Genomic DNA, 27,401 nt, shown 5'->3' on the forward strand with positions numbered 1-27,401 from the left:
TTGCAGAAGATGAGTCTTTTTGACTTGTTTTCTTCGGGCCTGCACTGCTGATTTTGTCTTTTGACTTTGGAAGCAATAGTTTATTTCACTTTGATTCCAAGTCTGTGACCTGTTGAATGTGTGGGCTCTTGGAGTTCCCTTTCCACACTGAGATTATAGCAAAATTCCATTTTCCAGTTAAGTATCCAATGAATCTTGAGCTGTCAATATGAAATTTGTGTTTAGTCCCTCAAGATTTCAGGAGGGATTCTGGAGGAGCTCTCGTCCATCGGAGTTGCAGTCTCAGATTTGACTTCCAGAATTAAGCAGGGCTATCAAACGATTAAAAAAAAATCACAATTAATTGCAAGCTTAAAAAAAGTAATCACTGTTTTAACCACACTGTTAAACAATAAGGGGGTCAAAATCCGCCAGCCAGCCCTTCAGTGCTGCACAGCCTGCACCGCCCAGGGCTTTGGCGGTGATTTAAAGGGCCAGGGTCTCTGGCCGTAGGCAAAGCGGTGACCAGGAGCTATGGGCCCTTTAAATCGCCACTGGAGCCCTGGGGTAGCGGAGGCTGGGAGCCCGGGGCCCTTTTAAATCGACGGGCTCTGGGGCAGCTGACCCTTTTGCGCCTGCCCGCCATCAGCAGCCTTGCCGGTACGGTCAGCACTTTCTTACCGGTACACCATACCGGATCATACTGGCTTATTTTTACCTCTGTAGCCTTTAGAATAAGTTGTCCCTCAGTAGAATTGTGCTGAATCATTTATTTCCTAGATAATCAGGCTGCCTCCCCTTGGTTATAGAATCCTACTTCCTATGCAGAATTTGTTTTTCTTTAAGGAGAAAATTCCATGGAAGTGGGCTGAGCTGTCTCTCACCATGGAGCTAGAACAGCGTCCTGGGGAAGCAAGTTACCTTTGCTTGAATTTTGGCTAGTGTTATTCTTCGAGGTGCTGAGGCAATCTGGGCAACAAATCTCTGGGTTTGTATTCACATCCCTTTCGGGACGGAGGTTATTGAGGAAATATGGTTCCATTGTTGGTGGAGCTTGTCAATATCTTCCGATTGGGAATATGGGGGATGGCAGATGCCCCTATCTTTTGCTCAGTAAATTATCTTTCTATGCTGGCAGTCTTGCTAATGTGTGATCTGTACCCAGTTTCACATTTTGGGGGAAAGTAATTGAGAAGGTGGTAGCCTGGCAACTCTGGCTTTTTCTAGGTCATCAGATTTCCATGGCATCTGTTAGTCAATTTTGGGGCCTGGTTTTGGGCTTAATTTTAACTGAACTAGTGGTATTGCTTGATCTCCTTCTGAGAGATGAAGATTATCCATGATATCCATGCTAAGTCTTTTGGCCCTGTTAGTTGCCTTGGATATGCAGACTTCAACAATGAGATTCTATTGGCACATTTGTGTCCTTTAATAGGTGTGGATGGAGTTGCTCTACTCTACTCTTCAGGGAAGTCTCTGAGGGTAATGTTGGGCCATTGCTTCTCTGCTCTGTGGGATCTCTTCTGTGAGGTATAACAAGGTTCTGTTTTATTGTGATCATGGTTATTATGTGTATTTCAGTAGAGTCTATACTGTTGGGAGCTTTCCAAATACGATTTCTCTATATTTCCTGTGTGTGTGTGTATGTAATTGGGAGGGTTAGTGAAATGACATGGGACTTGATGTTCATGAACCCTGCTCTAGACCTGGCTACTGCAGTGGAACAAATGATCCAATGTTCCTCTCTGATTAGAGTCTGGACAAGGGCTAGCTTTTGAGACTCATTTGGAAATTGAAGCCAGTGCAGATGTCCACTTACTAAGGAGGCCTTCTATGCATGAGGTACATCACAGAAAGGCTCTGGGAACAGCCCTGGCTCTCCGCAATTCTTTGGTGGTCAAGATGTTGGTTTTCACCTGTGAAACCCTAATTGTATGAAAAATGGGGTTACAACAGAATCTCCCCTCCCCCCCCCATTACATTACTGTTGCAATCCCCAGAGGTCACTGAAAAAAAGGCTGTTCTGTTTAAATGGAACTTGTTTTCCTGCATTTGCCCACCAGAGCCCATATTTGTTAACCTCCTCCGAATGCTGCAAAGTCAATCTCTTGTCCTCCACAGGCCTGTGGGAAAAGTGTTGAGGGGAAAGATACAACAGGGTTGAATTGGAGTAGCTTTTGTGAATATCTAGTGAACTTTTGATAAATGTTGGAACAATGACAATTTGATAAGCTTAATATCTTATTTTTTTTGTTTAATGTTTAATTAGGGAGAAGCACCTAACATTAGCATTTTAAATTCCAAAGTGTGAAAAACAAACCAGAGTTAACCCTGGAGTTTTTTGGGGGAAAAATAATTTTTGGTTTCTGGATTTATTTTTCCTTTAAAGAAGAAAGGAAGTCATGAGTTGCATTGAATGCTTGTGGTGGTAATTGTACCATTTCACCTACAATAACAAACATTTATTACTAATATTGTTGTTAATAATAATAATAGAATACAATATTATTATTATTATTATAGTAATTGAAAATGCATAGAGGCCTGCTTCAGTATTTGTGTTCCAGTGTTGGTTGAAACAAAATAAGGAAAAGGTTTGTCTTTTTTTTTTTTTTCCCTTTAAATATGGGAGCAAAATTTTATCTTCATGAAGGAAATGTTTTGGAGTCAGTAGTGATTCGCCAGAGGGAAGAATCTCCTGCTGGGATTTTTAAATATTACAGGAAGAACCTGTAAAGTGCATAACTTGGTTGCCTCAGATTGTTTTACAACAGGTGTTTAACAGAGCTTTGCTGTTTGTTACAAAACTTTGGGTGCACTAAAAGAATGCTTCTTTTGTCAGAGGTTTCTCTGTATTTGATTTACTTTGGTGCAGATATAGTAGTAGGTCTTCTGTTGTCAACTTCATTGGAAGTGTGAATCACAAATTAACATCCTGAAATATCATATCTACATTCCATTGCTAATCCTAGTGATACAAGTCAAACATCAGCTTGGGGGATTTTGATAGTTTATCTCAACAAGAATTGAAATAGTTATCGCCTTAACCTTGTTGAAAAGTGTTATCTTTGAAAACAAAACAAACAAACAAAAACCAAGAAGCATGCAAGCTTTTTTCTTTATACAAAAGAATAAAAATGTGCCACAATCTCTGTTTATATAATTGATTGAAACACTAATTCCTCTTTTGCCCGGGTTTTTAAATATTTAAGATATTTATATTTGTTTAATAAAATCCATGATAAGATTGTTTTTATTGACTTCTCAAGGCGAAAAGTTCTTATCATACTTTTTGCATTTTTAAACAGAACCCATAATTCAGCAACTACCACTACAAAGGTCATGATCAAAAGATATTTCAGTTAGGCAACAGGCTAAGGTTTGGCTTATCAAACATAAAGCCTGATTTTTTTTTAAAGTTGTACTTTGTTTTCCTTGATAAAGTAACACTGCTTTGTAAATATGGCAAGTTCTATGTTTTCTTGTTCAAACCTAATTTGTTTAAAAGACCCAGTTCTCGGGCACAAGCAGATGAATGTTTATTACTCTGACTCAACATTGCCTTGTGACTTGTTCAACTGGCTACTGTGTCTCATATGCCAACGAAGATATTTGGTGCTGCCAACCTGTATTAGGGAGGATGAAACCTAAGAGGGTAGACACAGCTGAAACAAGGAAGCTCTTAATTTTAGTCCATATTGCCCGGAGGCAGCAATAGCTTAAATGTCAACAACTTTGCCAGTTTTGTCCATCTGTTTGTTATATTATTTATAAAACACCATGCAGGTTCCATGGTTAATATGCTGTAGCTTCAGCTGACTTGGGGTGGGTCTAAAGACTGGCAAATTTCTGTCCCTCCTTCCCCAATTATTTTTTTCTTTCATGAGTCAACAAATTAAATTTTTATTTTAAAAAAAAACCCTCAATCTCATTGTGAAATCTCTCTAATTCATTAATATTTATTTATACCAATATATATTTTGTAGGGACAAGATACCACTGCAGTTGAATGCATCATCCTTGGTACTATGATCCTTTCTGTGTTTTTAATTTAAATAAATAAATAGCAACTCTCACCATCAGCACATTAAAATAGTCAGAAGGAACCCACTTACAAAAATGGATCTTTTAAAAAGCCTTTTGAATCAGAGAAATAAAACTGAATGCACTAAAAGTAAAAACAGAAATATCTCATACCTTTGATATCCAGTATATCCATAGGAGGGAGGAATACTAATTTTTGATCCTTTTAAGTCGGAGGATTCTTAGCATTTTGTAGTGCTATGCAAAACACTTCAGTTCCAGAGAACCCTATAGCAGGTTAAGTGAGTGTCTGAAGAGGGTGATGGGCAATTGGCAGGGAAAGTAACACTGTGCTGAGTTGTGCCTTTTGCTGCAGCTTTTCTGGAAGACTTCTACTAGATTTGATTTTGTTGTACTGAACTGTATTGAATAGTAATAAATAAATTAAATAGTAATAAATATTTTTATTAGTGACTAATTATTTCTGCTTCTAAGAAGCAAGTCATTTAAAGGTGAGGACAAATTATATGAAAAAAATCTTCTGAGACACGTGTGGAATTGGCTGCGGATATTAAATCAAATATGCTTTTATTATTAGTTACAGGTCAATGCTGATTTCTCTTAATTAGTAGTCTTCTCTTCATATTATAGCAGTGATACTCAGACTGAGGCTCAGGAGACACAAGTGATTCTTTAATGTGTCTACCGTGTCTCTTCGTAGCACCTGATATTAAAACACTGTGTAATTTAATTAACAACCAATCAGGATGCTTTTACTATGTTATTAACCAATTGTAGAATACTTGGTGAGTCATTTTGCTGTGAGAATATATATATAGTGTGTGTGGTAGTAAAGAATAAATTCACACTACTGTGGCTCTTTTGGGTAATGCTGATGTTAATTTGACTCCTGAACCGCTGAACATCATTGTATTACAGGTTTAGCTTGGTAATCACTTGATAAGGAAAATATTGTTTTAGTTTCTTCTAAAAGATATGGTTTGACTAATGCTTCTCATGAGGGTTTTAAAAGGAACTTATTTGTAAAAACTGCATTGAATTCTAAAGACAGAGAGCTTTTCATGTGTATTTATTTCTGTATATTGAGAAGTTATAACTATGAAAAATTCAGCATCTATGCTTTTCATATACACCCCAAAATGTATTCCTGTCATCCCTACTACTGTTTCATTTTCATGCAAGAGTAAAGAAGTGTTGTTATACTTTACTATTTTTGTCTAAGATTTTGTAAGTTTAAACTTGCTAACTACATCAGAGCCTTTTTTTTAAATTGTATGTTTTAATCCTCTTAAGTTACTTCTAAGCATATTTTTTTTTAAGAATTAGAACTGATTAAAACAAAACAATGCTGTGTCCAAACCTGCATTTTTCTTATTACTTTCCAAACATTCCACCACCATCATCAAGTACTATATTTTTAAAATGCAGAATTCTTTAATCAGTCCTGACATGCATCCACTTTCCATTTGGCCTGGCCCCAGCAAACACCGTCGTGCTCTACTACACATCATTTCTCTCCTTAACCTTCCTTTTTCCTTTGGGTAACATACTTCATTTCAGTACTTACCTCTTGCCGCATGAAGAGGGCCTACACATCTGTAAGGATTAATCTAGAAGTAGGATATTTGGTGCATGAGTATGATCTCATTTACACCTACAAATACTACTGAACATATAGTAGTTAAGGCCTTTTTGACCATAAACTTAGCCAAACCAACTGCAAATCTAAATAATATTGTTGTGCTCTCTTACCAAACTGCTTGCACTTCCATGGTGAAAGAGGAAGTTTGTACAATGGTCCTCATCTATTGCTTTCCAGAACATCACAGGTTAAAAGACTGCCCGAGGTCAGCAGTTCCCAAGCTTAATTGGTGTGTGTACAACCTTCTTAAAAAATTGTTGTGAATGAATTGATGGAACATCAAGTTCACAGATCACCAGTAGTACACATACCGCAGTTTGGGAACCACTTCTCTACATAACATTGTGATGAGTGGTGTAGAAATACTCAAGTCTGAGAGAGAGAGATTTGCCACCATATTCTAAAATGAACAACTGCTGTCTCATGGTGAGAGGGCACAATGTGGATGCTAAATGCTGCCCCACTGGTGCTACAATAAGATGTGAAAAATGCTTTTCCAAAAAGCAAGATGATCACTCTTAATACACTGCAAAGTTGGCGGGGGTGGGAGTGAGTGAGTGCTCTAACTCAGTTTTAGAATATGCCTTATGTTTACTGATCATTGATGTCCAAAGGTCTTGGCACTTTACTCTTGAAACTCACAATTCAGCATAAACAGCAGCAAAAAACATGTTCAGTGTATAAACATCATGAAGAATTTCTATTTCTACATACATTACAGAAATGGTAAGACAGCAATAGGGAGATTCCTGTTGCTAATGCAAAACCAAACAAAACAACCCTAAACAATATTTGCTGCAGCAAGTCATCTAAAATAAGAAGTCATCTTTGTCTTTTAATTATGGTCCCCATCCCAGAGCATGTTGATGCTTAAGTTAAATATTGGTTTCATAGGCACAATAGGCTTGATCCACAACAGCCCATTAAAAAAACTTCAACTGACTTCAGTGCACTTGGGATCAGGCCTCAACAGCACAAGCCCTAGCATAATACTAAATTTGTATGAAGCTTTGGGGCTGTGTTTCTGTCTCCACCAAACAGGCTATGGGCTTCCTCTGCCCTCTACTACCTAAAAAAACAAAAACAACCCCCCCCACCCCCCCCAAATATTCTTGGACCTAGAACATAGCCAAGGTCAGAAGCATTTTCAGTCCTGTTGCTTAGGAACAGGGAAGGTTGTCTGATGATAGAATCATAAGACTGGAAGGACCTCGAGAGGACATCTAGTCCAGTCCCCTGCACTCATGGCAGGACTAAGTATTATCTAGACAGTCGCTGGCTGATGTTTGTCTAACCTGCTCTTAAAAATCTCTGATGACAGAGATTCCACAACCTTCCCAGGCAATTTATTTCAGTGCTTAACCTTCCTGACAGTTGGTAAGTTTTTCCTAGTGTCCAACCTAAACGGCCTTTGCTGCAATTTAAGCCCATTTTTCTTATTGTCCTATCCTCAGAGGTTAAGGAGAATAATTTTTCTCCCTCCTCCTTGTAACAACCTTTTATTTATTTGAAAACTGTTATGATGTCCCCTCTCATTCTTCTCTTCTCCAGACTAAACAAACCCAATTTTTTCAGTCTTCCCTCATAGGTCATATTTTTAGACCTTTAATCATTTTTGTCACTCTTCTCTGGACTTTCTTCAGTTTGTCCATATCTTTCCTGAAAAGTGGTGCCTGGAACTGGACACAATACTCTGCACTGATTAGGTCTCAACTGGAGTAAAGTGGAAGAATTACTACTTGTGTCTTGCTTACAGCACACCTGCTAATACATCACAGAATTATGTTTGCTTTTAAAAAAAAAATTTTTTTTTTTTTTTGCAGCGATGTTACACTGTTGACTTCTATGTAGCTTGTGATCCACTATGACCCCCAGATCCCTTTCCGCAGTACTTCTTCCTAGGCAGTCATTTCCCATTTTGTATGTGTACAACTGGTTGTTCCTTCCTAAGTGGAGTACTTTGCATTTGTCCTTGTTGAATTTCATCCCGTTTACTTCAGACCATTTCTCCAGTTTGTCCAGATCATTTTGAATTTTAATCCTATCCTCTAAAGCACTTAACACTCACTTGCTTTATTTTTTTTTAAAAAAAGAGAGGCTGCTGGGTGCCCAGTTTTTCTTTTTTCTTTCTAAGTTTCCCCCTAAACTGATGCTGTGTACTTCAGGTGCCTCTCCCCCCGCTTCCGTGCTGCTCCTGCCCTCTGCCTTGGAGCCCCTGGCCAGCTGCTCCTGAGACCCTCCTGCTTTCTGTGCAGCGCGGGGGCGCTGATGTCAGGGTGTCTCCTGCTCCTGTACCCCATCTCCATAGAGATGGGGTGGGAGGCGTGGGACATGGTAGGACTCAGGAGTGGGATGGAGCTTGCTGGTGGCTGCTGCTGTATCTGAACAAGCAGGCTTCAGACTGGTAGTGCCAGATCTACTTAAAAGGGCAGCGTGTGTGTGTGTGTATGTATCTCTCTCTCTCTCTCTCTCACACGTGCCTCCTAGCACATACTCGTATTATTGTTACTTCTTGATAGTTCCTGCAATAAATAAATATATATATATATAGGTTTTTTGTTTCTACTGGTGGTGCACATCCTCATATGACCTCGATATTGGTGCACATAACAAAATTAATTCTGCACACAAATGGAAAAAATTAGAGGGAACATTGCTAGCAACTCTCACTGAAATTGTAATTCAATGAATGTTAACTTAATTTTGGCTACAAAATAGTCATGGTATAAATATATGAAAATGTGTATCTGTATTAAACTGGTATCTCTTTTCCATTCAAACATTTTAGATATGCAATTAAGTGTTTGATTGTATATACAAATAAACAGGATGCCACATGTTTCCCTCCCTTATTATACAATCCACTTGTAATAAAGCACTTTTCTAAGGGGTTTCAATAATTTACATTGCCTTGACCTCATTAGTTAAGTTGTTGGTGAAAGCTCCTTAGTCCCTTTTATGTATTTTTTTTTAAATGTAGCATAGATTCAAAGACCGATCAAATTTAGGCTAATTCTTTCCCTATATATATATATATATATTCATTTTAACTATTCATAACAGTGTTCAAAAGTAAGGTGAAACAAAAGCTGGATTTACTTATGTAGTCTAAACATGAAGTTTGAGGAATAAGAAGACATAATTAAGAAATCCAGGAACATTATATATTTCAGAACAAAACAAAAGAGCATGATAACTTGATATTAACCATATGAAAATACACATATTCTCTGCACTGCCTAAGTAATGTAAGGGACAAAACACCCACTTGCGTCTTCTTCCATGCTGACAAAACATTGTTACAGATAATCTGGTCCTTTCAGCCCATGCCTCCCTTCCTGATATCTTGGTTTTATATTTGGAAGAAGAAAAACGTCTCCTCTGTGTGACTGTAGCTAAGCGTTTCCCATCCTTTTACTGAATACGACTTCTTCTTTTGAGACGTAATCTCAATAAGTTCTACATTCAAAACACAGTCCCATCAGCTGTAGTCTGAAACACAATGTTCTTTGAGCTGTCTCCTTCTAAGTGACTTCTTCCTGTCACTTTAATCCCATACAGAAACACAGTTACATTGGCAACTCTTTCTTCCCATCTCTACTCTTTCTTCCCCTTCTCCCTGTCCCCCCTTGTCATCCTTCAGATTGTCCCAAACCTGCAGACCCTTTTTTATCACGAAGGCCAATTTAAATGCTGAGTCCAATTGGAAATACAGGATTTTGCCTTGTGTGTCTGAGCATTTAGAATTTCAGCACTTTGCAGGATTGAGCCCTTAGTTACATGCCTATTTGTGTGTTTAACTGAGCGCCTATACTTACAGAAAAAATGCCATCAGAATTTCAAAAAATCAGGGGAATCACAATCGTACATGGATCGCCATCTCCTCTTATTTGTGTTATGTGGACAGCTTTAACAGGTTTTGTGTTCCCAGTTCTGTAAATGAATTGCAGAGCACACCTAACTTCTAAAGAAGAACAGATTCTCAGATAGATCTGTACTGAGCATTGGACTTAGACAGGTCTATTCTTAGGGCCTGTTCCTGCTCCTGTTTAAAGTCTATGGCAAATCTCCACTGGCAGCTTTGGGAACAGGATCGGGCCCTATTTTGGAGGTGGGGATCAACAAATCTCAAGTACCCGGTAATTCAAGAGCCACAATAAACTTTACTTAAAGAACTACCAAAAAGTGTTCTACCCAAGAGTTTAAGGAATGAAGCCTGGTGAAAGGAGACAGATGCTAGAACTGTTCTTGTGCTTAAGTGCCAACCCCCTCAGGTTTGAAATGGACACACTTTTATTTAAAAATAAAATAAAATAAAAAGCTGAAGGGACACTTTCAGGGCTCCTTGTTGATCCCCAGTTTACCTTATTAACTTTTTTCAATTAATTTCACAGCATTTCATTTTTAAGCAAGCATGTCTACTTCTACTTGATGCATCTGATGAAGTGGGTTTTAGCCCATGAAAGCTTATGCCCAAATAAATTTGTTAGTCTCTAAGGTGCCCCAAGGACTTCTTGTGGTGTCTACGTCTATGACTCTGGAAGCTTGCAGTGAACTTTCCATTGGAAGCTTTCATCCTGTGTTTTGCCTTGAAACACTACTGTGGCAGGATTTAAAATACAACAGGAGATGGATTGAGAAGGGTAATTCCTAGATAATGCCATTATAATTTGCAAATTATTTAAGAAAATAAACTACACCTGGAAAAAGGGTTTATGAATATTCTGCAGTTCAATTTACTTTGTTTAAAAAAAAAAAAAAGGGACTATGCCAGTCTGAAGGGTTTGTATTAGAAAGTCTCCAACTGCATACTTATGTACTGATGGGCAGATAACTAACTATAGAGATTTGTATGCTATTACCAGTATTCATTCAGTTGAAGAGTGATTAACTCACTTTATATTTCTATAAAAGTAAATATTAAATTGTATCTGGGATACAAGTTAACAGAGGTCAATAATGTTTGATCTAGAGCTTCTAATATGTTTTGTTTTCATTTTAAATGAGCTCTTGACATACAGCTAAAACCAAACAAACTTAACATTCTTAAAAAGCACTTGGTCAGCTGTATCCTTTTAAAGGTGTTGAAATGATCTCTTTGATGTGAACAGGAACCATTATGGAGTCACATGATTCCATAACTAACGCAATCAGTCTTTTTGTATTCTAAAACTAATTTTGAGCCCACTCAGCTTTTTTATAAAATCCTTTTTCTGATTAAAATTTGTCATGTAATCATTGTTTGGAGAAGATTTGATTTTGGGAAGTTTGGGGTTATTTAGATATGTTGGTTTTGAGTAAATGAAAACACCACTATTTTTTTTCAATAAGTTCTACTGTTTTTCTATTCAAAATGACTTAATGTAAAAACTTAAGTGAGAACTAGTGCACAAGGACTATTTTGTTATGAAGTAGACGTGCAATAGTCTTAAATTATTAGAAGTAATATTATCATGTGTTATAAAATAGCCGTGTGTGTGTGTATGTGTATGTGTTTATATATATAAAATACCTATCTCATAGAACTGGAAGGGACCCCAAAAGGTCATCGAGTCTAGCCCCCTGCCTTCACTAGCAGGACCAAGTACTGATTTTACCCCAGATCCCTAAGTGGCCCCCTCACAACCCTGGGTTTAGCAGGCCAATGCTCAAACCACTGAGCTATCACTCCCCTTCAAGAGAGCTGTGGCAAATATTACACTACTTCATGTAATCTAAGTTCTGTTTTATTAAAAAAAAAATACAAAAAATACCTCATTAGACATGTATGTTAACCTCTAAACGGCTCTGGTCACTGCAGGTGTATCTTCTTATGACTAGGTCTGGGGATTAGCTTTTGCCTCCTATGGCACCCCTGTCATCAGTTGCTCACACTGTGGTTCCGTTCTCTCTTTGTGACTCAAGGTGCTCAACCCTTCAGACAGGTCACTGTACAGTCTCCCCCTTCTGGGGTAGACAAGCTATCCAGATGCCACCTGAGAGAGCCTTTCATTCCACTTCTAGGTCTTGTAAGTGGCTGGTATGGGAATCCAGGCCCACTCACAACTCCAGGACCCTGTGACTAGAGATCCTGGTCTACTCAGCCTCAGACCTTGTTTGTTTCCATGGGCTCCTCCATACCCAACTGCTCTATCTTCTGGTCTAACTCTGGGTTTACCACCAGAGCTTTCTCTGCCCATCCTGGCTACTTCACTCTCTTGTCAGACTCTAGTCCAGGGCAGGATCCCAGGGCTTATTCTCCTCCTGGACTTTCTCCTTTTTCCCTCTAGGGAATGGACTGCAGGGTCCCACCCTGTAGCCTCTTCCTGTGCTCACTTCCTGTCTTTTTATAATCCTAGCCCAGCTCCTACCTAGCTGGGCTTCATCTGCAATTAGGGTTTATCAATCCGTGGCTTTCCTCCAGCTGCAGCATATAAGGTTAATTTTGCCCATTCTGGCTCACATTAACTTGCTCAGGGCTTGTGTGGGATACACTCCTTTGTTTCCCTTATAACAGGGATCGGCAATCTTTGGCGCGCAGCCCGCCAGGGTAAGGACCCTGGCAGGCTGGGCTGGTTTGTTTTCCTGTCGCGTCCACAGGTTCGGCCGATCGTGGCTCCCACTGGCTGCGGTTCGCCATCCCAGGCCAATGGGAGAAGCGGCACGGGCCTAGGGATGTGCTGGCCGCTGCTTCCCACCGCCCCCATTGGCCTGGAGTGGCAAACTGCGGCCAGTGGGAGCCACGATCGGCCGAACCTGCGGACGTGGCAGATAAACAAACCGACCCGGCCCACCCTGGTGGGCCGCGTGCCAAAGGTTGCTGATCCCTACCTTATAACTTCTGGGTTACTTTCACCATAATTTTTCCAAAATATCTTTTCTTAATTTCTTCTTTGATTCTCTGTCCTCCCAACTTTAAGGACTCCTACCTCTACAGAGGTGGAAGGAGGGTGTGGATACATGGTCAGTGCTAGAAACAACTAATTTCTTGAATTTCTCATGTGTGTATCTAAACTATGACAGTTTAATTTTTTTTGAAAGGCAGTATATTCCCAGACTTGTTTTTTCTTTTCCCTGGAAATAACCTAACAATGGCTGACATGATCCATATGAAGTCTTGTTCTAGGAACCAACTCAAGATTTCAGTGAGTGATCAAAAGAATCTTCCAATCAGATTCATTTTGGTAATAGGTTTTACTATATTTTTATATTATATTTACTTCATTTTATCATGTTTTCCTAATTAGGAAGGATAAGATTAATGGTTTGGAAACCTTTTGGACGAAGCTGTGTTAAGGAGATGCCAGTAACAGTAGTAATGTAGCCCCCTGTGATTTTTGGCAGTTTAAAAAAATATCTTGAACAGTTATGGCTTATGAAAGGTGTCAGTTTTATTTGGGACATTACTTCCATCCTCCACCCTCAATACAGTTGAACCTCAGAGTTACAAACGTCTTGGGAATGGAGGTTGTTCGTTACTCTGAACAAAACATTGTGGTTGTTCTTTCAAAAGTTTACGACTGAACATTGACTTAATACAGCTTTGAAACTTTACTATGAAGGAAGAAAATGCTGCTTTTAACTATCTTAATTTAAATGAAATGAGCACAGAAACAGTGTCCTTATCTTGTCAAATCTTTTTTTAAAACCTTCCCTTTAAGTACGGTAGTATATATTTAACACAGTACTGTACTGTATTTGCTTTTTTCTTGTTTTAAATATTTATTTATTTATTTTTGCCTCTGCTACTGCCTGATTGTGTACTTCCAGTTCCAAATGAGAGGTGTGTGGTTGATAGGTCAGTTCCTAATTCTGGTGTTCATAACTCTGAGGTTCTGCTGTATATCTATAGTTGCAGTCTGGTGAGTTGTGATAAATTGGCTTCATGTTTTGTGACAGAAGATGTAGCATTTATTTAATATAAGGAGGTGCTTAAATTTTAATACCATCTTTCTATAGTCTAAGACTGGCTTATAAAATAACCTTAATTGATTAATAGCTGGATGCAAATGAGTCAGCCTCTAAGTTGCTTTATTTTCCTACTTTTTTGGAATATTTTTAAAATCAGTTTAATTAGTTTATCTAGAAGCAGTAGTCTTTTCTAATGCATATATTTTGCTTTTTATTATTTTAAGTAAGTGCCTTTATTTTAAGTGAACATCTTATTTACATAACTGAGAGTTTTGAGATATGAATAACAATTAACCAAAGCTTGCATACCTGACTGATGTGAATGAAGTTGATTATTGTTCTCGCTAGTGGAGATTGTGCAGCTAGACTTGTCCACTGCTGCAAATCAGGTTTAAATCATTATTACAGACATGTATGGTTGGTTTATAAGTGTGTTATTTTCCCTAACAATCAAACATAAATATGTCTAGTGTTCTAAGATCAGGGTACATGAGATGACAACCCACATTTGATTCAAAGTTAATTAAGTAGTTTTTCAGATACCTACTTTCAGAAGAATATTTTAAATTTTTTAATAATGAGGGGCGCAAGTAGCTGGACCCTACAGAAAATACTTTGAATTAATGTTGCCTCATAAGGAACCAGAAATGAAACTTGAATTAATGTGACAAGAACGGAGGGTACTAAAAACTGTTTTTTGGGGCAGCAGAGGCAATGCCCTGGTGAAAAGCACAACTTCTCTGTTGCAGGGAATTGGAATGGTGTTGGGATTCCTATTAGTGTGCTATAGCTGGACACTGGGGGCACCACCATTTGTATCAGTTTCTGAATGATAAATTTTGCATTGCCACCCTCTTTTATCTGCTAAGAGTCAGAAGAAGCTTTTGTATGTTCTGCCTCTTGCAAAGTGTGAGGATCTTTACTGCTCCCCCAGAGGCAACTAGCTGCTGTGAGATGATAGAGAGGTTGCAGAGAAGAGATCTGATTACATGTCCCAAAACCTACATATTTCATACATTAACCTTTGTCTTGCATCCGACAAAGTGGGTATTCACCCACGAAAGCTCATGCTCCAAAACGTCTGTTAGTCTATAAGGTGCCACAGGATTCTTTGCTGCTTTTACAGATCCAGACTAACACGGCTACCCCTTTGATACACAACATATTTTGGGTCCTTTTCCCCAGTGAATAACTCTAGTGCCTGCTTCTGCTTGGTTTACATGGAAATGTTGTTTGTATAACCACAAGGGATAAATGCTTCTATTTTTTTTAAATTGATGTCTTAAATCCTGAAGAAATATATTCATTCTCCCACACTTGCCAGGGAGAATTCACACTTGATATTCGTAAGTGGGTGCATAGAATTTTAAAGCCTTGATTTTTTTTTTTTACTGGTGTGGAGGTTGTCTTTGAGTAGATGCAGCTGTGTATTCCACTTAGGTGTGTGTGTGCCCAGCACATTGGAGCTGGAGAAATTTGCCTAGCAGTACCTGTAGAGGGGCAGCACTCACACCTCGTGGCCATAGCCTTTCTCCTGGCTATATGAGGCAGTGCTACCCCAACCTTCCCTCAGTTCCTTCTTACCACCCATGACTGGAGTCACAGCTCTGTGTGGCCTTAACCTCTCAACTAGTATAGTGTTCTCTTGTGTATATAGTTAGTACCCTAAGGCCTGGTCTACACTAGGACTTTAATTCGAATTTAGCAGCGTTAATTCGAATTAACCGCGCACCCATCCACACCAGGAAGCCATTTAATTCGACCTAGAGGGCTCTTTAGTTCGAATTCGGTACTCCACCCCGACGAGGGAAGTAGCGCTAAATTCGACATGGCTATATCGAATTAGGCTAGGTGTGGATGCAAATCGAACTTAGTAGCTCCGGGAGCTATCCCACACTGCACCACTCTGTTGACGCTCTGGACAGCAGTCCGAGCTTGGATGCTCTGACCAGCCACACAGGAAAAGTCCCGGGAAAATTTGAATTCCTTTTCCTGTCTGGACAGTTAGAATCTCATTTCGTGGTTGGACATCGGGGCGAGCTCAGCAGCACTGGCAGCAATGCAGAGCTCTCCAGCAGAGGAGTTCATGTAATCTCTGAATAGAAAGAGGGACCCAGCATAGACTGACCGGGAACTCTTGGATCTGATCGGTGGGTGGGGCGAGGAGTCTGTGCTTTCGGAGCTGCGCTCCAAAAAACGGAATGCAAAGACCTACGAGAAGGTCTCCAAAGCCATGACAGACAGAGGATACAGCCGGGATGCAACGCAGCGCCGCGTGAAAATCAAGGACCCCAGACAAGGCTACCAAAAAATCAAAGCGGCAAACGGACGCTACGGAGCCTGCCACCACTGCTCCACCAGTGACCATGGACTCTTACGATGGGACAGTGTCGACGGCCAGTTCCTCGGCGATGTTCGCGGATGGGAAAGATGAGGAAGGGTTTGTGGAGGACGAGGCAGGCGACAGCGCTTACACTGCTGGTTTCCCTGACAGCCAGGATCTCTTCATCACCCTCACGGAGAGCCCCTACGAACCCTCCCCGGCCGTTAACCCGGACCCTGAATCAGGGGAAGGAGCAGTCGGTAAGTGCTTTAAACATGTAAACTTTTATTCTTAATATAACAGGAATCTGAAGTATGTGAAAAGGAGGTCTCTCTCTCTCTCTCTCTCTCTCTCTCTCTCTCTCTCTCTCTCTCTCTCTCTCTCTCTCTCTCTCTCTCTCTCTCTCTCTCTCTCTCTCTCTCTATAGATATATATATATATATATATATATATCTATATATATATATATATGGGGATAGAACAGAAATCCTCCTGGGAGATCTCCACGAAGCTCTCCTAGAGGTAATTGAAAAGCCTCCGCAGGAGGTTCCTGGGGAGAGCTGCCTTATTGGGTGCTCCGTAGTAGCACACCTTTCCGTGCCAGGCTTTCATGAGGTACTCAGGGAGCATTGCCTCCCCGAGCATGGCTGCATAGGGCCCTGGTTTGTGCTGGCTTTCATGCAGCATGCGCTCTCTATCTCCTTCAGTGACCCTCCTCAGGGCAATCTCGCTTGGCGACTCCTGCATCTAATTAGGAAAATTACCGTAATGTTACGCCCAGTCCAAAGTATTTAAAAAAACATCTCCGGACAGACGGCGTAGCAGAGAGTCAGCACGCTGCTGCGTGACAAGCGTAACGGGAAGCCAAAGAATCAAATGGACTGTCATGGAGGGAAGGGGGGGGGGGGACTGAGGACGCAAGCTATCCCACAGTTCCCGCTGTGTCCGAAAATCATTTGCATTCTTGGCTGACCTCCAAATGCTTCTAGGGTCAAACACAGGGTCCGCGGTGGTTCAGGGCATAGCTCGTCAATGTACAGCCACCCTCCACCCCCAGAAGGAAAAGGGAAAGAGATTGTCTCTTGACTCTTGTAAATGTCACCCTATGTGTACTGAATGGTGCTGGTAGACGCGATGCTGCGGCACGCTACGGTAGCATCCTCGCCCCCCCACCTCCGCCTCATGGGTGACTGATGGTGCAATACGACTGGTACCCGTCCTCATCATCAGCCTTGCGGTAGATGATGTAGTGCAATAGGACTGCTACCTGTCCTCATCATCAGCCCATAGGTAGACGGCCTGCTAACCGTCTTCATCATAGCAACAGGGGGCTGAGCTCCATCAGCCCCCGCCCTTCATGTGTAAAGTAAAGATTCTGTAATGCCTGGACTATCATAGCAGCTGGAGGCTGCCTTACCCTCATTCCATTTCCCTAACAAGTCACTGTTTCTTATTCCTGCATTCCTTATTACTTCAGCATACAAATGGGGGGACACTACAACGGTAGCCCGGGAAGGCTGGAGGAGGAGGGAAGCAACAGGTAGGGTTGTTGCAGGGGCACCCCCTGTGAATGGCATGCAGCTCGTCATTCCTGTGGGATCTGACACAGAGCGGCTGTGCTCTGTAGTTCTCTGATACACTAAAACCCTAGTACAGTTGCCCCATATTCTAGGCGGGACTGTTTCTATTTTTAGATACCATAAAGGAGGGATTGAGTCGGGGAGTCATTCCCAGTTTTGTCTTTTGTGCCCTCAGCCGATCTCGGCCAGGGGCACTTATGACAGCAGCAGAAGGTGTAGTGCAATAGGACAGCTATCCGTCATCACCTTGCCAATTTACATTGGCGTGGTAGATGGTGCAGTATGGCTGATAACCATCTCTGCTGTCATGCAAAAGCAAATGAATGCTGCTGTGTAGCGCTGCTGAATCGCCTCTGTCCGCGGCATCTAGTACACATACGGTGACAGTGACAAAAGGCAAAACAGGCTCCATGGTTGCCACGCTATGGCGTATGCCAGGGCAATCCAGGGAAAACGGGCTCGAAATGATTGTCTGGCATTGCTTTCCCGGAGGAAGGAATGACTGACTACATTTACCCAGAACCACCCGCGACAATGAAATTTGCACCATCAGGCACTGGGATCTCAACCCAGAAGTGCAAGGGGACACTGCGATGGGGTAGAACAGGGGCAGAGTTTATGCTTTCTGGATTGCCTGCTGCAGGAGTTCGGACGAGATAGGTGCTGTGCATGGTGTTGTTCACAGACACAGACTAGACTGTGTTCATTGTTCGCAGAAATGTATCTTTGCAAGGAATTCACTCCCTCTTTCCCATCACACAGCTTCGACTGTCTCCAGACCTGCCACAGCATCCCCCCTCACAGAGGCTGGCAAAGATTAGGCGGCGAAAGAGAGAGACACGGGACGAGATGATCGCTGAAGTTATGGGGTGCTCCCGAGCCGAGGCGGACCAGCAGAGCCAGTGGAGGGAGACCCTCTCTCAGCAGCAGCGCTCACACAGCGAACGGGAGGAGAGGTGGCGTGAGGAAGACAAGCAGGCGACTCAAACGCTGCTTGGACTAATGAGGGAGCAAACGGACACGCTCCGGCGCCTTGTGGATGTTCTGCAGGACCGCAGCCAGGAGGACAGAGCCCCCCCGCAGTGTATCTGCAACCGCCCTCCCCCGCCACAAAGTCCCATACCTCCCGTCACCCAAAGTAACCAGAAGGAGTGGCGCCAGGGGCCGTGAAAACTGTCACTGCACCCCAGCAGAGTGCTCAAGTACCCAAAAGCTCTCATACCCTAATTTTTGAGAATTCCTTCCCTTCCTGACTCACCCTAGCCCCAATCCCAGTTTCATCCCCTGACTGTCTGGTTAATTATTAAAAATACTTTGCTGTTAATTACTGTTTCCCTCATGCTTTTTTACACAACGCTGCGTTTGAAGGGGTGGGTAGGCAAGGGGGTAGGGTATTGCATAGGACAGTCACCTTTAGCAGGGTACAGAGATGAGGGCAGGATCAGCGGCAGGTCACACACACAGTGCAGTCAGTAGGCACCCTGGTCGGTATGGGAGGTGGTTTGCAGGTTCTGTGTGGGTGGGGGGGGTACGTGACTTTGTAGCGGGGGAGGGGGGTTACAGATCTCATGCAACGGTCCCTGTCCTGGACCACAGAGCCACGCAGCAGAGGAATCTGTATCCGTCCTCCCCCGCCAAAAGGCCACATAGCCCCCGCACACAGAGTCCCAAAAAGGAGGGATGGCAGGCTCCGTTGAAACATCCAGTCCGGCACTGCGGACCACTCTGGGAGCAGGAGCCTGTCATTCCTCGAGTTTAGAGGCGGTCTTTACATCACCGCACACCCTACCCAGCACAGTCTGCGTGCCAGTTTCAACCCTTTAACGCAAAGTCATCAATAAAGAAACCTTTGTAAAGTCACAGTGGACCATCTGTTTTATTTTTAAACGTGTGTTGGAAGTGGGGGAAGCAGGGTGGACGGGGTATGTAACTGCAGATGCTAGTCAACAGTAACTTGGTAAAGAAACAGGGGCAGGTTCAGCTTCTCTGTAAAGAAACTGAACAGTCACAGGTCACGCTGCTCGCTGGTACTTGAAGAGTTCCTTGTCGCTGTGCAAGGCGCCTGCACAGAGCTTCACGAGCCAGGGCGTTAGCGGGTAGGCGGGGTCCCCGAGGATCATTATAGGCAGCTGCACATCCCCAAGAGTTATTTTGTGGTCCGGGAAGAAACTACCTTCCTGCAGGCGTCTAAACAGACCGGAGTTCCTGAAAACACGCGCGTCATGAACCTTGTCCGGCCACCCGACGTTGATGTTGGTAAAACGTCCCCCATGGTCCACCAGTGCTCACAGCACCATTGAAAAGTAGCCCTATTTCTCAGCAGCTGACTGTGGAAGAGGTGGACGATAAAGTGCGAGGAGTTGACAACGGCCATAACTGCCGCGGGCTCCGTGCTCGCAGTGCTGTGGTGCCCGTGCTGTCACTGAGTAGAAAAGTGCACGAACAGATTGTCCGCAGGCGCTTTCGGGGAGGGAGGGAGGGCGTGATTGACGGTTCAATGATGACAGTTACCCAAAACCACCCTCGACACATTTTTTCCCCCAGCATGCATTGGGGGGAAATCCCAGAATTCCAATGGGCAGCGGGGAGTGCGGGAACTGTGGGATAGCTTCCCACAGTGCACCGCTTCCAAATTCGACGCTGGCCCCGTTACTGTGGACTCACACAGTCGAATTAGTGTTTTTAGTGTGGATACACAAATTCGACTTCATAAGGTCGATTCCACAAATTCGACTTAAGTTGATTCGAAGTAGTGTTGTAGTGTAGACATACCCTTAGTGTTAGTTGGATTAGTTCAGTTTTACTTGGTGATGCCCTCACTGGGATTTTAACATTGTCTTTTGTGTGGGGGAGCGATCCCCAACAGCGCTCCCTACACATGGTGCTTACTCTGTCTCAGTGGGGCCCACATTAAAAAATGTGGTGTTATTGGAAGATGGTTCAAGATGAGTCACCTAAATGGTATGCACGGGGTGCATCTACATGAGGAAAAAGAAACTGTTACTGACTGTAATTGTGGTTCCTTGAGATGTGATGCAGACATGTATTTCACAACGCACCCTCCACTCCCTCTGCATCAGAGTTGGATGTTCGCGCCTGTGGTGCGAAGAAATTGAGGGAGAGTCAAGGTGGCACTGCTTCATGTAGCCAAGGGAGAGCCTATGGCCATGAGGTGCAAGTGCTATCCCTCTACGGTTACTGCTAGGCACGTTTCTTCAGTTCAGGTACGCTGGGTGTGCACAGACCTAAGTGGAATATATGTCTGCATCGCATCTCAGACCCACAGTTATCGTAAGTAACCATTTATTGTTTAAAGACTTTACAGGACAGAAGATGTGTGTGACTCACTGCTTTATTGAATTTCATGGGTTGCTTTTCTTGTTTTATTGCTTTTTGGAATGGCCCTTTTGTACTTTCCATTACTGAGCTGGATGTTGTCTTGTAGGTACAACTGGATTCCCAAACATTGCCAGCAATCAAGGCTTGTGCCAAATGAGTTATTGGGGATGGGTGGGGAGAGGAGAAAGGACTCAGTGTAAAAAGGCTTTGGTTGTCGCTAGATCCAACTATTTCTCAGCAGCAAGGGTGCTGGAACAGTTTTTTTTAGTGGTGGTGCTGAGAGCCATTTAACCAAACTGTAAACCTTGTATATAATAGAAACCACTTCAAGTAAAGGGGTGCATAAGCACCCCTAGTTTCAGCACCTATGCTCAGCGGGTAAATAAACTAGCACAAATAAAATAACCGTTTTTTAATGTTTATTATGTGTTTTACAAATAAACAATGAAATAAGGGACACCTTCAAACATTTTCAAAGATCTATTAATGTGAAAATACTAACTGATTTTTCAGAAGCATGAGTAATTTGTGAGAAGTGTCAAATATTTGTGAAAATTTGCAACTCTGTCTTTACTATCAAGGCAGCATTGAGTTGAATGCTCTACAGCCTATTCTGAATTGTAACCTATTTCAACTATCTTCTGTTAAAGCCAAATTAATAGGAAATATTGTGAAGAAGTTAGGATTCTGGTAAATTATCAATTGTAAATTCTTGGTCTTTCATTAGTGTTTTGTATTGTGGACTGAGGTGGTTTTATATTGTGGACTTGAAGGAGGTTCCTTCAAGTAGCTATTTCATATGGCCTTTTTGGATATGATTTTGTATATTGCCTGTGTATGTTTGTGAGTTTATTATTATTTGTTTCTTCTGTGCCAGTTTTCTGATATTGCTGTGAGCTAATGAGTTGCCAGAGTATGTATTGTTGACTACTTTTCACTTTTATGTAGGCGGCACCTACAGTTACTTAGTCAAACCTGAATGCTGCCAGGTTGGATGAGATCAAACCTTAAGGCCTATGTTTTCACATGTTCACTAATACTTGGTGCTTCACTTTTTGACGCCAGTGTGTCATGACTCCCCATATGCAGTACGTTCCAATACACAATAAAACATGAACTTTTATTAGATAGTATAAATCTAATTACATGACCACTCATCCCATCACATAGAATATATCGTACAGGGAACACCTGCCATTTCTTTTCCCATTGCACTTATAGATATGTGTTTCTCTGGATGGATAAAAATAATTTATTTAAAAAAAATCAGATTATTTTAATATAAATCAGATTTTAAAAACATTTAAATAGTAGTTTTTAAAAAAAAAAACTATTAAAATTTAAATTGAAAACCTACATTAAGGCCTCGATTTACTATAATCTATTAAAATAATTTAAACTGATTAAAAAAATTAAGCAGTATATGTTTGCTGCCAAGTTCTAACGAAAGTCAAACTGCTGGAAGTCACAGCTAAGTACCTGGAATCAAAGTTTGTTGAAGTGCTAAACCAGCTTTTGACAGCAGTATTTTTTTCACTTATGTTTGTTCAACTAGTTCAGTTCAGTGATTAGATTATTCAGAAATAAAAATGGGAGTTGAAAAAGTAGGCAAACTTATCCTCCTCTTCCAATCTATGAAGAAAAATTAGGTGTGAGAAGATGAGAGCTTCTTCTAAAATGTTGAAGGGCATGTTAGCTAGAAACAATCAGTTCTAACTAGATATTGTTTCCTTTGCTCAATAAATTAGTTTTTAATGCAAAATCTGTTTGGACAAACTTTTTTCCTTAAATATCCAGCACATTTAAGATCATTATTAGTTAATTTAAAAAAAAGTTCTGTTTTTTGTGCATTTTTAGTGGAATTTGAATTTCTGTCCAAACAGAACTTGATGCTGGTCACATGTTTTAAAAAAAATCTATATATTACCTTAAATGTGTATAAATAGAGTATCCTTCTGGGTAGTAAAAATAAGCACCAAATTCAGTGTTAATTCTATAGATAATTGCAGATCTACATGTTTTAATGCTTACCAACTGTGACATTAAGCACCCCTCGATTCACACCCTACACACAATTGTAATAATATTTGAACAAATTATAGCTTGTAAGGTATCATTTGAAACTAACACCACACTTTGTCATGGATATCTTTGTAAAACGCATGTGTTAACATTATATGTGAAGTTATGAATTCTGTCTGTATAATGTTACTGGAACATGTTAAAGAGAAAGACAGCCTAGCCTAGATAAAGGTGATAAGGAGGTCTGTCCTGTAGAAAGGAATGTGGATTTACCTCAATTTATATATTCAAAAACAGAGCCATCAAGCTAAACCAGTGGAGGTTGTCTTGAGCCTCAACTCAAGAGACTGAAAATGTGGCTCTTGCACCCTGGAGACAGAGGAGACTGAATCCCCAGAAGGGCTTCCTAACTTTGAGAACAAAGATGATTTGTTGGGACTATAATGGACAGAGGGAGACTGTGTCTTTTTCTTTCACTAAGAAGTTAGGGAAAATCAACACTTCTGTGGCAGGTCTTGACTGAGAGACAGTCAGCCTTGCTGGACAAAGTATACTTTGCTTAAGATGGCATCGCTCACCAAGACTCTTATCTTGCTAGGTTAAGTTTTTCACTTTTGTTTGCTTGTAACCATCTCTTACTTGGCATCATTTAACCTATATCCTGTTTTTAATTAACTTGTTTTCTTTTTATCTAAACCAACCCAGTACTATGTTTGAATTGAAGTAATTGTTAACTTCAGTTAATGTGGCAAGCTGCTTGGTACTAACTCTTTAAAGGAACAAACCTTACTATTTCTCTTAGGGTATGTCTACACTACAAGACTATTTCGAATCAACTTAATTCGAATTTGTGGAATCGACCTTATGAAGTCGAAGTTGTGTATCCACACTAAATACACTAGTTCGACTGTGTGAGTCCACAGTAACGGGGCCAGTGTCGACTTTGGAAGCGGTGCACTGTGGGAAGCTATCCCACAGTTCCCGCACTCCCCGCTGCCCATTGGAATCCTGGGATTTCCCCCCAATGCATGCTGGGGGGAAAAATGTGTCGAGGGTGGTTTTGGGTAACTGTCATCATTGAACCGTCAATCACGCCCTCCCTCCCTGAAAGCGCCTGCGGGCAATCTGTTCGTGCACTTTTCTGCTCAGTGACAGCGCGGGCGCCACAGCACTTTGAGCACGGATCCCGCTGCAGTTATGGCCGTTGTCAACTCCTCGCACCTTATTGTCCACCTCTTCCACAGTCAGCTGCTGAGAAATAGGGCTACTTTTCAATGGTGCTGCGAGCACTGGTGGACCATGGGGGATGTTTTACCAACATCAACGTCGGGTGGCCAGGCAAAGTTCATGACGTGCGTGTTTTCAGGAACTCTGGTCTGTTTAGACGCCTGCAGGAAGGTAGTTTCTTCCCGGACCACAAAATAAGTCTTGGGGATGTGCAGCTGCCTATAGTGATCCTCGGGGACCCAGCCTACCCGCTAATGCCCTGGCTCGTGAAGCTCTGTGCAGGCGCCTTGCACAGCGACAAGGAACTCTTCAAGTACCAGCGAGCAGCGTGACCTGTGACTGTTCAGTTTCTTTACAGAGAAGCTGAACCTGCCCCTGTTTCTTTACCAAGTGACTGTTGACTAGCATCTGCAGTTACATACCCCGCCCACCCCGCTTCCCCAACTTCCAACACACGTTTAAAAATAAAATACATGTTCCACTGTAACTTTACAAAGGTTTCTTTATTGATGACTTTGCGTTACAGGGTTGAAACTGGGACACGGACTGTGCTGGGTAGGGTGTGCAGTGATGTAAAGACCGCCTGTAAACTCGAGGAATGACAGGCTCCTGCTCCCAGAGCGGTCTGCAGTGCCGGACTGGATGTTTCAATGGAGCCTGCCATCCCTCCTTTTTGGGACTCTGTGTGCGGGGGCTATGTGGCCTTTTGGCGGGGGAGGACGGATACAGATTCCTCTGCTGCGTGGCTCTGTGGTCCAGGACAGGGACCGTTGCATGAGATCTGTAACCCCCCCCCCGCTACAAAGTCACATACCCCCCCACCCACACAGAACCTGCAAACCACCTCCCATACCGACCAGGGTGCGTACTGACTGCAGTGAGTGTGTGACCTGCTGCTGATCCTGCCCCCATGTCTGTACCCTGGTAAAGGTGATTGTCCTGTCAAATTACCAACCCCCTTGCCCCCCTTCAGACACAGTCTCCTCTAAAAGAACATGACGGAAACAGTAATTAACAGAAAAGTATTTTTTATCATCAACTAGACAGTTAGGGGATGAAACTGGGATGGGGGCTTGGGTGCGGCGGGAAGGAAAGGACTTCTCAAAATTTAGGGTATGAGAGCTTTTGGGTACTTGAGCACTCTGCTGGGGTGCAGTGACAGTTTACACGGCCTCTGGTGCACCTCCTTCTGGTTATTTTGGGTGAGGGGGGTATGGGACTTTGTGGCGTGGGAGGGCGGTTGCAGATACACTGCAGGGGGGCTCTGTCCTCCTGCCTGAGGTCCTGCAGAACATGCACAAGGCGCAGGAGCATGTCCGTTTGCTCCCTCATTAGTCCAAGCAGCGTTTGAGTCGCCTGCTTGTCTTCCTCACGCCACCTCTCCTCCCGTTCGCTGTGTGAGCGCTGGTACAGAGAGAGTGTCTCCCTCCACTGGCTTTGCTAGTCCGCCTCGTCTCGGGAGCACCCCATAAGTTCAGCGAACATCTCGTCCCGTGTCTTTTTCTTTCGCCGCCTAATCTTTGCCAGCCTCTGTGAGGGGGATGCTGTGGCGGGTCTGGAGACAGTCGAAGCTGTGTGATGGGAAAAAGGGAGTGAATTCCTTGCAAAGATAAATTTTTGCGAACAATTAACACAGTCTAGTCTGTCTCTGTGAATTCTGGGTTGAGATCCCAGTGCCTGATGGGGCAAAAACCATTTTCGCGGGTGGTTCTGGGTAAATGTCGTCAGTCATCCCTTCCTCCGGGAAAGCTACAGCAGACAATCATTTCAAGCCCGTTTTCCCTGGATTGCCCTGGCAGACGCCACAGCATGGAAACCATGGAGCCTGTTTTGCCTTTTGTGCCTGTCACCGTATGTGTACTAGATGCCGCTGACAGAGGCGGTCCAGCAGCGCTACACAGCAGCATTCATTTGCTTTTGCATGACAGCAGAGATGGTTACCAGCCAATTGTACCATCTACCATACCATAAATTGGTAATAAGATGGGCATGGTTACCAGTCCTTTTGCACTGCACTATTTGCTGCTGTCATAAGTGCCCCTGGCTGCTCTTAGCCAGGGGCGCAAAAGCAAAAATTGGGAATGACTCCCTGAGTCAATCCCTCCTTTTTGGTATCTAAAAATAAAATCAGTCCTGCCTAGAATATGGGCAAGTGTACTGGAGAACCACTGTATCAGAGAACCAGAGAGCACAGCTGCTCTGTGTCAGATCCTGCATAGATTATGAGCTGTATGCTATTCACAGGGGGTGCTCCTGCAACAACCCCACCTGTTCATTCCATTCTTCCCCAGCCTTCCTGGGCTACCATAGCATTGTCCCCCCACTTGTGTGATGAAGTAATAAAGAATGCAGGAATAAGACACAGTGACTTGTTAGTGAGAAATGAGTGGAAGGCAGCCTCCAGTTGCTATGATAGTCCAGATAGGACATTAAGGAGTGTGGAGGAGAGGAGCCCAGCATCCTGCTGCTAGTCCAGGGGCAATTGAATCTTTTCTTTACACATGAAGGGTTGGGGGCTGATGAAGCTCAGCTCCCTGTTGCTATGATGAAGACGGCTACCAGCCATACTGCACCATCTACCATGAAAAATTAGGTTCACCTGACACTGGGGGACCTGACAGATGGTAGTCGGCATGGTTACCAGTCCTTTTGCACTGCCCCATGTGCCAATAGGCTGATGTTGAGCACGGGTACCAGTCGTTTTGTACCATCAGCCACCCATGGCGGGGGCGGGGGAGCAAGGATGTTGGTGTTGAGTGCTGCACCATCGCGTCTATCTGCACCATTCAGTAAAGATAGGGTGACATGTAAAAGAGTCAAGAGAGGATTGTTTTCCCTTTCACTTCTGGGCGTGGGTGGGGGGCTGCGTAAATTGCCTAGCTATGCCCTGACCCACCACGGACACTGTTTTTGACCCTAGAAGCATTTGGAGCTCAGCCAAGAATGCAAATGCTTTTCGGAGACAGCAGGAACTGTGGGATACCTTGCGTCCTCAGTCCCCCCCTCCCTCCATGAGCGTCCATTATATTCTTTGGCTTTCCGTTACGCTCGTCACGCAGCAGCGTGCTGAGTCTCTGCTATGCCGTCTGTCCGGAGATTTTTTAAAAATACTTTGGACCAGGCGTAACATTATGGTAATTTTCCTAATTAGATGCAGGAGTCGCCGAGCGAGATCGCCCTGAGGAGGGTCACTGAAGGAGATAGAGAGCGCATGCTGTGTAAAAGCCAGCACAAACCAGGGGCCTATGCAGCCGTGCTCGGGGAGGCAATGCTCCCTGAGTACCTCATGAAAACCTCGCGCGGAAACGTGTGCTACCATGGAGCACCCAATAAGGCAGCTCTCCCCAGGAACCTC

The 27,401-nt window shown here is 42.8% G+C and overlaps 1 protein-coding gene and 1 long non-coding RNA gene across 3 annotated transcripts in view; one reads left to right on the top strand and one right to left on the bottom strand.

Moving 5' to 3' along the window:
- The window catches only part of ROR2 (receptor tyrosine kinase like orphan receptor 2), a 221,079-nt gene that overhangs the window by 35,947 nt on the left and 157,731 nt on the right, over positions 1-27,401 (top strand). The window lies entirely within an intron of this gene.
- LOC123372979 lies at positions 4,209-11,500 on the bottom strand. The gene is made up of 3 exons (XR_006580500.1): positions 11,419-11,500; positions 8,934-9,124; positions 4,209-4,422 (listed from the first exon to the last, which is right to left on the bottom strand). It is a non-coding gene; the product is annotated as an uncharacterized LOC123372979 (long non-coding RNA).

Source organism: Mauremys mutica, chromosome 6, assembly GCF_020497125.1.
Source record: "Mauremys mutica isolate MM-2020 ecotype Southern chromosome 6, ASM2049712v1, whole genome shotgun sequence".
Lineage (NCBI taxonomy): Eukaryota > Metazoa > Chordata > Testudines > Geoemydidae > Mauremys > Mauremys mutica.